At 33.5% G+C, this 13162-nt stretch overlaps 1 long non-coding RNA gene and 2 pseudogenes across 1 annotated transcript; all 3 read left to right on the forward strand.

Moving 5' to 3' along the window:
- Positions 1 to 1080: 1080 nt before the first annotated feature.
- On the forward strand, positions 1081 to 2432 carry LOC145108721 (uncharacterized). Its single transcript, XR_013708508.1, has 4 exons — positions 1081 to 1407; positions 1509 to 1881; positions 1958 to 2033; positions 2389 to 2432. It is a non-coding gene; the product is annotated as an uncharacterized LOC145108721 (long non-coding RNA).
- Positions 2433 to 3221: 789 nt separating this feature from the next.
- On the forward strand, positions 3222 to 3898 carry LOC145108720 (RING-H2 finger protein ATL78 pseudogene; annotated as a pseudogene).
- A 5617-nt stretch (positions 3899 to 9515) lies between these two features.
- On the forward strand, positions 9516 to 10331 carry LOC145108723 (RING-H2 finger protein ATL78 pseudogene; annotated as a pseudogene).
- The last annotated feature ends 2831 nt before the right edge of the window (positions 10332 to 13162 follow it).

A 13162-nucleotide genomic window follows, 5' to 3' on the forward strand; every position in this document is an offset into this window, starting at 1 on the left:
TCAACAGGTCGCGTAATTGATTAAAAAAAAGCACAATTAATTATTTCTTTTACTGATATGAAGGTTAGACTGGCAGGAGTACTAACTGTAATTATGAGGAGTGTAAACTATATATATGTACTATAAATAATAAACCATGAAACCAATTTCTAAGTGACAATAAATGAAATTATCTCATAAAAAGTAAAGTAAAAGGTTGAAATCATTGCAAAAATTTGGCCTATGGTAGGTTTTGGCAAAAAAGATAATAATGAATTCTCTCTTCGATAAATTTAAAATACCTTAAAACAAGATTATAATGTATTACAAAAGTTGTGAATTTGAACAAATCTTGAAACTGCATAAATTGCTACTAAAGCGCATAAACTGCCGGCACAACACGGTAAACACCTCTACTTTCCACATCTAATATATGGGTTTTGAAAAAATTTAAGGTTTTCATTTGAGCAAAAGTCATATATTTTAAATCCATTTACTTGTATGTTTGAGCGTATTGTTAATTACACGTATATATATTCATTCAGTTATTAAATTAAAAACGTTTCACGAAACAGGAGAAAAGAAGGTGGTTATCCAAAGCTGCAACCGTAGTAGAAGATCCAAATGGTGGAGATCATACGTATTACGAACATGGACAAAAAGCTCCACGCATAGCATTTTTTTAACGGCAACACATATCATTATTTGACTCACAGAGAGTGCGTCGGACCCAAACAAATAGAGAAACCATTTACTAAATAATTACACATACCGTAGTGGAGGATCCAAATTAATGGTGGAGATCATATATATTAAAAAGACGAATAGATAAATGCCACATGGTGGCTCAAATCCTATACTAATATCCTCTCTTTTTTAATTGAAATACACAAATTGCGACCTCTCTCTCTCTCTATATATATATATATATATATATATATATATATATATATATATATATATATATATATATATATATATATATATATATATAAAAGCGTCGGTCTTTCATTGAATTCTCATCTAAACAAATATTGATCATTATTCACAAACAACTTAACACACTAGTACAAAAGCTATTTAATAGTGCGATGGGTTTTTTTGTTTTAGTGCGGTGGCAAGTCAAAACCGCATCATTAAAAAACTTTAGCATCAAAAACCTAGAAAACCGCACTATTTAAAACATCTGATGATGCGGTTTCCATATAACAGCATTAAATTGCATTTATTGGTGCGTTTATATCAAAATCGCATCATTAAACATTCAGTTCCCTCCTTACTTTTCGTTCCCGGGCGATGGATTCCCCATTCAATTTTTTCATTCCCCCGCGTGATTCCTTTCCCTATATTATTTCATTCTCTCATCTCTCACTCAAAGGTAGATGAAGAAGACACAACAGATACCGGCGACTTCCTCCTCGTGTACGGGTACAAAATCTGAAAGCCCTAGCTTTGATTTTTCTGATTTTCCTGATTGTTCGTATGTTCCTTATTGTTTCCATTCATAAATAGTTTTGTTTGATTTCCAGCGACGACCCCAATCCTTTCATCAGATGCATCTCCTAATCTTTGCCTCGTTTATTGAAGACCACCACTGTTTGAACGCCTATTTTCTATATTAGCTGCAACTTTTTTTCTCTATTCGTCAATTCCATTTTTTGTATTAATTTCAGTTTTGTTTTTCTTTCCGAAGGAATACATGGTTTGGAGTGATCATGTTGATTGGTTAATTAGTCTCTGATTTTTTTTCTCTTGTTTGTACTACATATATACATTTGGTTGAATTGATTGATAATTAAACTCAATATTTACTTTTTAATTAGATTTTTCTATAAAGTTAGAGGGAGGGTTTTGCAAGAAGTCACTTGTAGTTCACACAGATTGCTAGATATTTTCTTGAAGGTTTGTGTTTTTTTTAATCTAATTTAAACTTTTGGACTCCAACGAACTGATTTTCATATTTGGATTTTGATATTAGTCGCTGTTCACCGGAACACAGAGCATTCTAATTCACGAGTTGGATTACTTTCTACAAATACCAACTAAAGCTTAATGTAAGGGGAATTCTATAAATCACATTGTTAGGTTGAGATTTATGCTCTTTCTGTATGTATCATAATCAATTTTTTTTTGTAAAGTCTCTTTCTTTTAAATTGTGTATAATACCTGCATAATCATAGTGCTTGTTCATAAATCCGATATTTGTTCAACAAAACTGGAAAGTTTAGGATATTGTCCTGATGATGTTTTTACTCCTAAAAGATTCTAGAAGCTTTGTGTCTAACTATTGGTAATTTCTAATAACATAAAAATTCTCTAAGTTCTCTGTTACATTAAGTGTATATGATGTACTTTGTATATTCTTAAAAACTTTTTTTTCTACCAATTAATTGTACATACTCATTACAGGAAGAAGCCTGCATATTGAAAGTGAAATCCATATCAAATTAAGGCATGACTCTCACTTCTTTATTGTTTCTCATTTGGTTTGGGTGTGCTTGAGTTTTCATACCAAATAATTAATTGAATTTTAAAGGGTTTTTTGACCTTTTCTCATGAGTTCAATTCATTTTGGTCAGGTTTTTGGAAAGAGGATCAAAACGACCCAATCCGGCCATATTCAGATTTGTTGACAATTCTGGGGATTGGACCAATAAAGTCAAGGAAGCCGGTAGATAATGACTTTCATGCATGGTATTGCCAAGTTCTAGAAAATCTTTAAGGACAACGCATTTTACTTCCCTCATCCTTCAATTGCTATTTTTTGGATGTATATTCTATATTATTTTGGTGACACTATATTAGGAAATAGAATCAGAATATGAAAGTTTTGTTTGATGGATATGATCTTGTTTGCCTTGTTGATATATGAAAGTTTTGTTTGATGGGTGTGAACTTGTTTAGCTTTTTGATATCTTAAAACCAATAGAGAAGTCAAGAATTTGGAAAGATAGCATTAAATTGCTTTTATTGCAATTATCGACACATTTAGTTCAAAAGCACAACATTGCTTTTATTGGTGCACTTATTTCATTTAATGGTGCGGTGTATTTTTTATGGTGCGAATTAAATGGGTAGAACTATTTGTTTTTCTGATGCGGTTGCTATGATTTTTTGGAGCGGTTTTTTAAACCGCATCTTTAAATGAGGCGTTTTTTGATGCTATATCTTTTGAGGCGGTTCAATAACCGCACTAATTAATCGTTTTCACCGCACTATTAAATGTTTTCTGTACTAGTGACATGTCAAGACTGTCTACTGAGCTCTTTGAGAATGAAACGAGGCATTTTATTTCAAGAAAACTTCTACTTGACACTTATTCATACCAACAACCAGCGGCTGCTGTGACAGCTCCATCACCGTCAAGCCCATATACAGAACATAGCAACTTTGATGCGAATGTGGTGATGGTGCTGTCGGTGCTGATATGCGCTCTGATTTGCTCACTAGCGTTGCACTCCATCATCAGGTGTGTATTAAGATGCACGGGATTATCTAGTTCAGAAAGTAGCCGTAGCCAGGAAACAACTTTAGTTAAAGCCAACACTGGAATCAAGAAAAAAACATTAAATAGTTTCCCAACAGTCAGCTATTGGGAAGGACTGAAGCTACCAGGATTTGACAAAGAATGTGTTATATGCATGGGTGACTTTTCAACAGGAGAGCGAGTCAAAATACTGCCCAAGTGCAACCATGGATTTCATGTACGTTGCATCGATAAATGGCTGAGTTCACATTCATCTTGTCCAACTTGCAGGAACTCCTTACTTGAAACATGTCAAAAGTTTGTCACGGGTGGGAAATGTAGCAGCAGTATGTCTTCTCAACCGCAAGAGCAAGGTCCAAGAAATACAACTATTTTAACCATATTGCCTCTGTCTCATGAAGGTCTTGTACGAAATTATGAGACGTAACTAGCTAGTTCCATCACAAAATGAACAAATCAAGTGTAATTATTGTAACACTCATACGTAGATAGGTAGGAATTTTCCATTGAGTAATTTAAATTATTATTGACACCAGAAGTTCTTTCCCTACAATAAGTTACATGTAATGTTGCAACTTTACAATTGTTTTACAAGTCTTTTTTTCTAAAGTATATATCATCAAATTAAATTCGTTAAAACATTACTGTAATGTATATTAATTCTTCTATACTTATAAGTTTGTTAATACTTGTATATAAATAAAAGGGTACTTTTAATAAATAATATAATCTGAGTATCGTAATTCATTCTTTATACATAATACACAAATTTAGGTGGTAGCGTGATGTCTATTAAGAGGTGCACAAACTGGACAGGGTTTTGTAACACAAAAAAATAACCTAACTGTTTTTTTATATTACAAGTTGTAATATAACAGTTTAGGATTTAACCCACTTGCCGGCGGAACAAATTTTTTGCCCGGTTTTAAGCGATTCTCAAAAAACTGGATTTTCTTTCGGAAAAAGAAAAAATGGTTTTCCGGGTCAAACCATTGAGCTTGATTTTATAATGTAAAAAGGTCATAGGACAGTTAATGTAGCCGTTCGGAATGCCAAAATTACCATTTTGCCCCTCTAATGTTGGTATAAGCAGGTGTTGGTTCAATTGGTTACAATACACCGCAAACAATGCTCTTCATTCTCGACTCTATTTGCATTTTTTTTCTTTCACTACAGAACTCAAAATCATGTTCCTAAAAAGCTTACGCTTTCGTATCCATCTTTTATAAAATTTTAAAACATCAAAAAATGTCATCATTTGCAATATCTCCTTACGTTTTATAAAATTTGGTGAAAACAAAAACAATTTGAGCTAAAGTTCACAAATGGGGTTACAACGAATATCAACAATCTTAGTAAAACATTATAATTACAAATGCTAAGGTCAAAATAAGTAGTTGTCTAATTAAGCTACACTTTTTGTTCACTTCCAACGGTCCATCATTAACAAAGTACCAAGAAGTGCACATACATGGACATTACACATTTAATCTTCGCACCATAACCTGGAATATATGGAAATATAAAACCGAATATGTAAGACAATAATGTCTCATGAGTTGCATGGGTTTTAGACACACATATATTTTCAAAATATAGTAAGAAAGTTTCACATTTACTCATATCGTATACCTAATGCAATAAGTATAATGTGTGACCACATTCCAAATGCAACAATGGGTAGTTAATACCCCAATGTTTGGCCACCCTAACTTCATTATTTTTATTTATTTCAAATCGTTGACAAACCGACTCTTATTCACTCCATGTGTACTTGTCACTAATAGAAAATCAGCTCAGTCAACAATGACATCTACCTCGCAAAATAAGGTACCACATCACACTCACAGCCGACGACTGAAATGTCACTGTGCGACGTAATCATGGATTACAGTCATTTGCATAGATAAAACAATATAATAACATAATGTATAAATCTTTATTAAGAAAAAAGGGAAATTACATTGTCTTTAACATGGGAGTCTGTTATATGACAATACGATGTGTGCCTTAACAGACATGCAACGATAAAAATACCATAATGTAATAGATAAACAGTGATCCCATGTTTGTTCCGAGTGTGTGTAACATCCAGGTTCTTATATCTCTCAGAATACATGAATTTTGAAAGAACATCAACATAAAGTTAATGAGTTTCATATGTTTGACTCAAAGTACTATTATACTAAAAAGTATGTGTATATTGTATATACGTGCTTCCTATCTTATATATATATATATATATACACACACACACACACATTTAACCCAAAAGTATATGTTTACGTTGTATCAGAGTACCATTCCAAGTTAGATGAATGCATTTAGAGTGTTCTCAGTGATTACAATAAGTCCCTGTAACCGACAAGTTAGATGAGTGGTTGCGCCTCACGACACTATTGTTTTACGTTATAAAATTGCTCTTCCGGACGTCGAGGATGTGTAGACTGTTATAACTATGTGCAACTCTTCTGTCAAGGTTGTAGCTAACAATCATAGGTGGGGTTGCCAACCCATATGAATGTATACATAACTCTCCTGCTCACATAATAATTATCATTTATAGGTCAGTGGTCTTGCTAAGCATTACACTTAGGTGATGATATGTCTTATGTAAATCATTGAGTGATCCGAGTTAAACGTGTGTGTGACTTAACTTTAAGTGTCAAAGTTACAAGGCTATAGTTTGATTACATAACCACTATAAATGTTTATGTGTTATACCAATTATGTAAACAAAACTTCAAGAGTTATACACGATGCAACTTCAAAGACATTGTTTATATATGATGTAACTCCAAGACTATTTATCTAGAAATGGAACAAACTTTATTCTCCAGTGATTGATTTGGGCTTCATATGTCGAAATTTCATGGCAAGATACTGGTTTTTCTGGGGTTGATAGACCATCCCTACAAATAGGAAATTGCAAAATCAACTACAAATTTTTATTCTATTTATTTTATAAAACAAAAAAAAACTCATATGTGATGGAAAATATGAGCCACAATGCAAGGTTAAGATCGCGAGAACCTTCTACAATGTCTTTAGATGTTAAATCTCTCTTACAACCCGTCTTCTCAACATGTTTAAGAAATAAATTTCTCTTTTTAAATGATTTCTATCAGCAAAAGTTGATGGATTACTATGTTAGGTGGTAGAACATTTAAGAGGTAAGCATAAGCCTCTCCATCCTATACAAATTGAATATTGACCTCTACATTAAACTCCCTAATATTAAATGAAATAGATTATAGACCCCATTATAATCTAAGAGACACCTTTACAATCGATTGTCCATGTAGACGAGTCGTTGGTAAAGGCGCAGATGGCAGGCGCATGCCTTTTTTCGATTTTGTGAAGATGTAATTGAAGGTACTTACCACAATGTTAATACATCAGCAATAGAGGAATACCATAGCATCCCATCATTTTCCTTGAACAAGTCAGACATAAAGAGAAGGTCTACCTGATTATGACCAATTTTAACATAGAATTGACCATGATGTTAATCCACCGGCTGCACAATGTCGAAATGTTGACTTTTCTTGATGATGCAACAACTTTTTATAGGTCCATCTGGGAAAAAGGCCTCGATGCCTAAAAAAATAAAAAAGATTCAGTTTTTACATAAACCCATCAGAGTAAAAGAAAGAAGAACAATTTAAAACCCTAAGGGTGATCATTATGTACTCACAGAAGATTATTTCCCATTCTTTTCTTCTTTCAAAAACTACATGAGAGGAAAATATGCAGTTTGTTTGTAGACCTGAAAGATATCAGAACAACTGAAACCACCACATAAACCAACCACATGGTAAGAGTCAATATTCTCATCTATTCTTTATCCTTTTAATGTCACTTTGAGAATTATTGCTCAATAATTGTTTATAGGTTTTCCATTCTCAAAAGTCTTTAAAAGATATAAACTATTACTTTATCAAGATAAGTAGGCCGATCGGCCGCTTCATGTACCATTACTTGTGCATTCTCTGAAACAAAAGAGCATACGTACTTCAAGGTCCATGAAAGTAAGATTACACATGAAGTAAACAAAAACTATAAGAGTACTCACAATTTGTAGTGAACCCATCCCACAAGGCCATGAACTTTGTTTTCACATTTGTTAAAACTTCATTCTCTATTCAATGTCTCTGCCCAAGGTTGTAACTTATAAACTAGGTTGAAAATAGCTGAAACTGATACAAAATCATTTACCTTTTTCCCCATAACATTACCTATTTTTTTTTCTCGTAAGTAACATGTCTTCAATGAAATAGACATGAATTTTCTTTTCTACTTGGAAAAAGGAACATACATCACATAACCCTAGTTGATTTTCCCTATCTTTTCGTTTTCAATGGGACAAGAAGACTCATGATCATGTGTCACCATAGAAGAGGATACTAAATTCAACGATTCCCTTGAAGAATTGGAATTTGAAAAATATTGAGAATTTGAATAGAAAATCGAATCTTACTAAAGTTCATGCTAACACAAACAACGTTGAGAAGCAATTTGCACGTGCAATATGTGTGAATTCTATGAATACTAGCTTAATACTCATCCACAATTGCTAACACGAAGTTGTGTTCTTGTCGTCGAAAGATAATCACTAGTGATCCTTACGTCAAGGTGGTGCCTTAAGTAACAGTGGTGCGTACACATGTGTTGAAGAACTCAAAAAATCGTAAATGGGATGAACGATTTATAATTTCATTAGCCCACTCCCTTGGCGACTTGGAGTTTCAAGTGAAAGAGGATGAAGTTTGCGATGGTTATGTGTTAGGGAGTTTTAAGATTCCGACAGAGAAGATCGTCACCGATAAGACTATTTCTGATTGGTTCATGATGGAGAATTAAAGTAAGAAGAACTTGGAACAAGGCAACAAGGCGATTGGAGATTGAGTATTCTATATTTTGGGGATTTAGGTTTCCCGGTGGTTATGAAAGAGGAAGACGAGCATTACTAAAAAAATTATAAAATGACTTTTAATTTTAAGACATGCAAAAATGCGTGGCGTAAATGCTTCAAATTCTATAAGATATGCCATTTTTTATGACAACTACTTTTGCGTGTCATAAATCCAGTGCATGTCATTAACGGTCGTGTCTTTATCCGCTTGCTTTTTTGATAAAAAAAGCCATAATTAATTACTTCTTTAGTGACATGAAAGTTAGAGTAGGAAGACTTACACTATAATTATGAGGAGTGTAAATTAACTATATTTATGAACTATAAATATCAATGCGTGAAACCGATTGCTAAGTGACAATGAAGGAAATTCTCTCATAAAAACTAAAGTACACAGTGTTTAAATCATTGCAAAAGTTTGGCCAACCGTAGGTTTTGGTAACCAAGATTATAATGAATTGTATCTTCAATAAATTATAAAATACCTTAAAACAAGATTATAATGTACTACATACAAAAGTTGTGAATTTGAACAAATCTTGAAACCGCATAAATTGCTACGTACTAAAGCGCATAATCCGTCTGCACCGCGCCGTAAACACCTCTACTTTACACATCTAATTTATCGGTTCTGACAAAATTTAAGGTTCTCATTTGAGCAAAAGTCATATATTTTTAATCCATTTACTTGTATGTTTGAACGTATTGTTAATTTAACGTATATATTTATTCAGTTATTAAATTAAAAACGTATCATGACACAGGAGATAAAAAGGTGGTTATCCAAAGCAACAACCATAAGTGAACATCCAAATGGTGGAGATCATATATATTACGAAGATGGACAAAAGCTCCACGCCTAGCATTTTTTTTTGGACGGCAACACATATCATTGTTTGACTTGCACAGAGTGCGTCGGACCCATATAAATAGAGAAACCATTTACTAAATAATTACACATACCATAGTGGAAGATCCAAATTGATGGTGGAGATCATATATATTGCAAAGACGAATAGATAAATCCCACATGGTGGCTCAAATACTAAATACACAAAGTGCGACCCTACTCTGATCACCCCTCTATATATATCTAAGCATTGGTCTTTCGTTGAATTCTCATCTAAACAAACCTTGATCATTATTCACAAGCAACTCCACATATCAAGACTGTCTACTGAGCTCTTTGATGATAAAATGAGGCATTTTAATTCAAGAAAACTTCTACTTCACACTTATTCAGACCAACAACCAACGGCTGCTGCGACAGCTCCATCACCGTCAAGCCCATATACAGAACATAGCAACTTTGATGCGAATGTGGTGATGGTGCTGTCAGTGCTGATATGCGCTCTGATTTGCTCACTAGCATTGAACTCAATCATCAGGTGTCTATTAAGATGCACGCGCAGGCGCTTATTTAGGTCAGAAATGAGCCGTAGCCAGGAAAGTACTTTAGTTAAAGCCAACACTGGAATCAAGAAAAAAGCATTAAAGACTTTCCCAACAGTCAGCTACTGGGAAGGACTGAAGCTACCAGGATTTGACAAGGAATGTGTTATATGCTTGGGTGGCTTTTCAACAGGAGAGCGTGTAAAAATACTGCCCAAGTGCAACCACGGATTTCATGTGCGTTGCATCGATAAATGGCTGAGTTCACATTCATCTTGTCCAACTTGCAGGAACTCCTTACTTGAAACATGTCAAAAGTTTGTCACAGGTGGGAAATGTAGCAGCAGTATGTCTTCGCAACCGCAAGAACAAGGTCCAAGAAATACTACTATTTTACCCATATTGCCTCTATCGCATGAAGGTCTTGTGCGAAATTATGAGACCTAACTAGCTAGTTACTTCACAAAATGAACAAATCAAATGTAATTACTGTAATACTCATACCTAGATAGGTAGCAACTGTCCATTGAGTAATTTAAAGTAGTATTGACACGAAAAGTTCTTTCCATACATGAAATTACATGTAATCACTACAACGATAAGACTCTATACTGACGACACTTTCAACCCATATACCGACCATAAGTCATCGGTAAAGCCTTTGCCGACCACTTGTCGTCTGTGAAAAGTCGTCGGTAAACTATCGCCGGTAGAAGTGGAAAATATCGTCGGTATAGATGTCGTCAGTATAAGTCAACCAATTCCGACGACTTGTCGTCGGAACTGATTTCGACGAAAAAAAAAGTTTTAATATATTTTTATCAGACGACTTATCGTCGGGAGAGATTTAGCTATTAAGATGACTTGTCATCGGGAAAAGTACGTAACTATCGATTCCTTTTTAGCTATACCGACGACATGTCGTCGGTAAAGGTTTGAAGCGTTTTTACAGTTAAGATTTGTTATTTATACCAAACATGTTTTTTAAACAAATCCAGACATTATATATTTAGAATACTGTCAAACACTAAATAACCATAACAAACCATCAAAGTTCAAATTCAAGATCTATTACATACCTAAAATAACAAAAAAAAAACAAGTTTTCAACAAACATTATTCAGTATAACATAAAAGATCAATCACAATCTTCATTGGTCCTCTTGTTCTCCTCGGTATCGTTGGTTGCTTCGGCGGTATTTTGTGGATAGAATTAAAGTGTGGCATTGTTGGTGGTTGGATTTGTTGTTAAAAAAATTTACTTATAAAAAGTATTGTGTACTGATACATGGTCTCTTTGTGTTCGAGAGGAACACGCTGCAAAGACCTAAAATGGAGTGGTATATGTTCTGCCACAAAATTTGAGACAAAGCTTGCTAACATTTTTCCGTTTTCCTTACAAATCGATAAGTCTACCCATCGCTATCAACTCGCACAGGTAAAGGATTTTCACCGGTGGCCACAAACATTTTATGAATATTCAAACTTCTTTCTTTGCCATGCACTTTCTTCGGGCTTCCTACATTGTCATATAAAATTGTAAATTTAGAAATTTAGAACTTATAAAATATATCCAATATACGTAAGAATTTCATGTAACTTACAAGATTCACAAGCCGCTGGTATCTTGCATGCGCCTCCGTGTGGAGGTCTTTTCCCATCGTCTCCTCCATGCCCCAATGCGACATTTGTTGCCATCTGTTTAACAAATATTATAAATGTACAACATCATCAATCAAAATGTACAAATTACAAAATATTCTAAACATACTTTAAACAAAACTAATAAACAATTTTAAGCAATCAAAATGTATAATAATCATAACATACCATTAATCAGAATCATCACTAGAACAATATGCATGTACAACATCATCATTAATGAATTCATCATCAATTCTGAAATCGTCATCATTATCTGAAGAGTACGTATCATCATCTTCATCGTCATCATTACTGAAATCGTCATCGTTTATAGTAGGAGCCATACTTGAGTAACAATCGTAATCATTATCTAAAGACTACACATCACCGTCGTCGTCAGAGTATGTATCACCACTGTCATCGCCTACGTCGACAACAAAGGAAAAATCATTTAATCGAGTGTCTTTGATGACATTTATCTCATTAACACCGATACTTGGATTATCCCAAAGTTTTCGATGATGAACATCTTCCACAACTCTCTAGTTATTTTTTTCGAGTAAGATCCTGGAGATAAAAACACTTGTTTAGCATGTGTTGCTAAGATGTAGGGGTGTGCGCGGTGCTGTTTAGTGCGGTTTAGAGTCAAAACCGCAAACTGTAGCACATGTGCGGTTTGAAATTTTTGGAAACCGCAAACCGCACTGCGGAGGTTGTAAACCATGTTATGCGGTGCGGTTGTTTAGCATGTGTTGCTAAGATGTAGGGGTGTGCACGGTGCGGTTTAGAGTCAAAACCGCAAACTGCAGCGCATGTGCGGTTTGAAATTTTTGGAAACCGCAAACCGCACCGCGGAGGTTGTAAACCATATTATGCGGTGCGGTGCGGTTTGATACGGTGCAGGCGGTTTAGATGCGGTTTGATACCATTGCAAATAGAATATATATTTAATTATTTATTAAACATTTAATAGCCTTTATTGAATACTATGAGTATATATATGGGTTGGATTACATTCCATAATTAGTTATCGTTCTATACTTCTTCAAATATATTATATTCCTTAACAAATTATACAATGCAATTATATATATATATATATATATATATATATATATATATATATATATATATATATATATATATATATGGTTCAGTTCCTGTGAGGACTCATTTTAAAGTAAGGACTCGTAAGAACACCTTAAAAAAACTAAAAAAAAAAAATACAAATCATAAAATCGAGCATATATATATATATATATATATATATATATATATATATATATATATATATATATATATATATATATATATATATATATATATATATATATAGGGTTCAGTTCCTGTGAGGACTCATTTTAAAGTGAGGACTCGTAAGGACACCTTAAAAAAATAAAAAAAAATACAAATCATAAAATCGAGCATAGATCTATGTGCGGGAGAAAAAAAATTGGAAAAAAATTTGCATCATTAAAATTGATCAACGATTCAATTTTAATTTTTTATTTTGCATCATTATGATCCATGATTCAATTTTAATAATCCAAATTATTTTTCCAATTTTTTTTCTCTCCGGATATAAATCTATTCTCGATTTTATGATTTGTATTTTTTTAGATTTTTTTTCAATTTTTTTAAGGTGTCCTCACGAGTCCTAAATTTAAAACGAGTCCTCACCCGATCATGTTTCTCTCTCTCTCTCTCTCTCTCTCTCTATATATATATATATATATATATATATA

The sequence above is a fragment of the Lactuca virosa genome, chromosome 4 (genome assembly GCF_052849685.1).
Source record: "Lactuca virosa cultivar CGN04683 chromosome 4, Lactuca_virosa_CGN04683_v6, whole genome shotgun sequence".
NCBI lineage: Eukaryota > Viridiplantae > Streptophyta > Magnoliopsida > Asterales > Asteraceae > Lactuca > Lactuca virosa.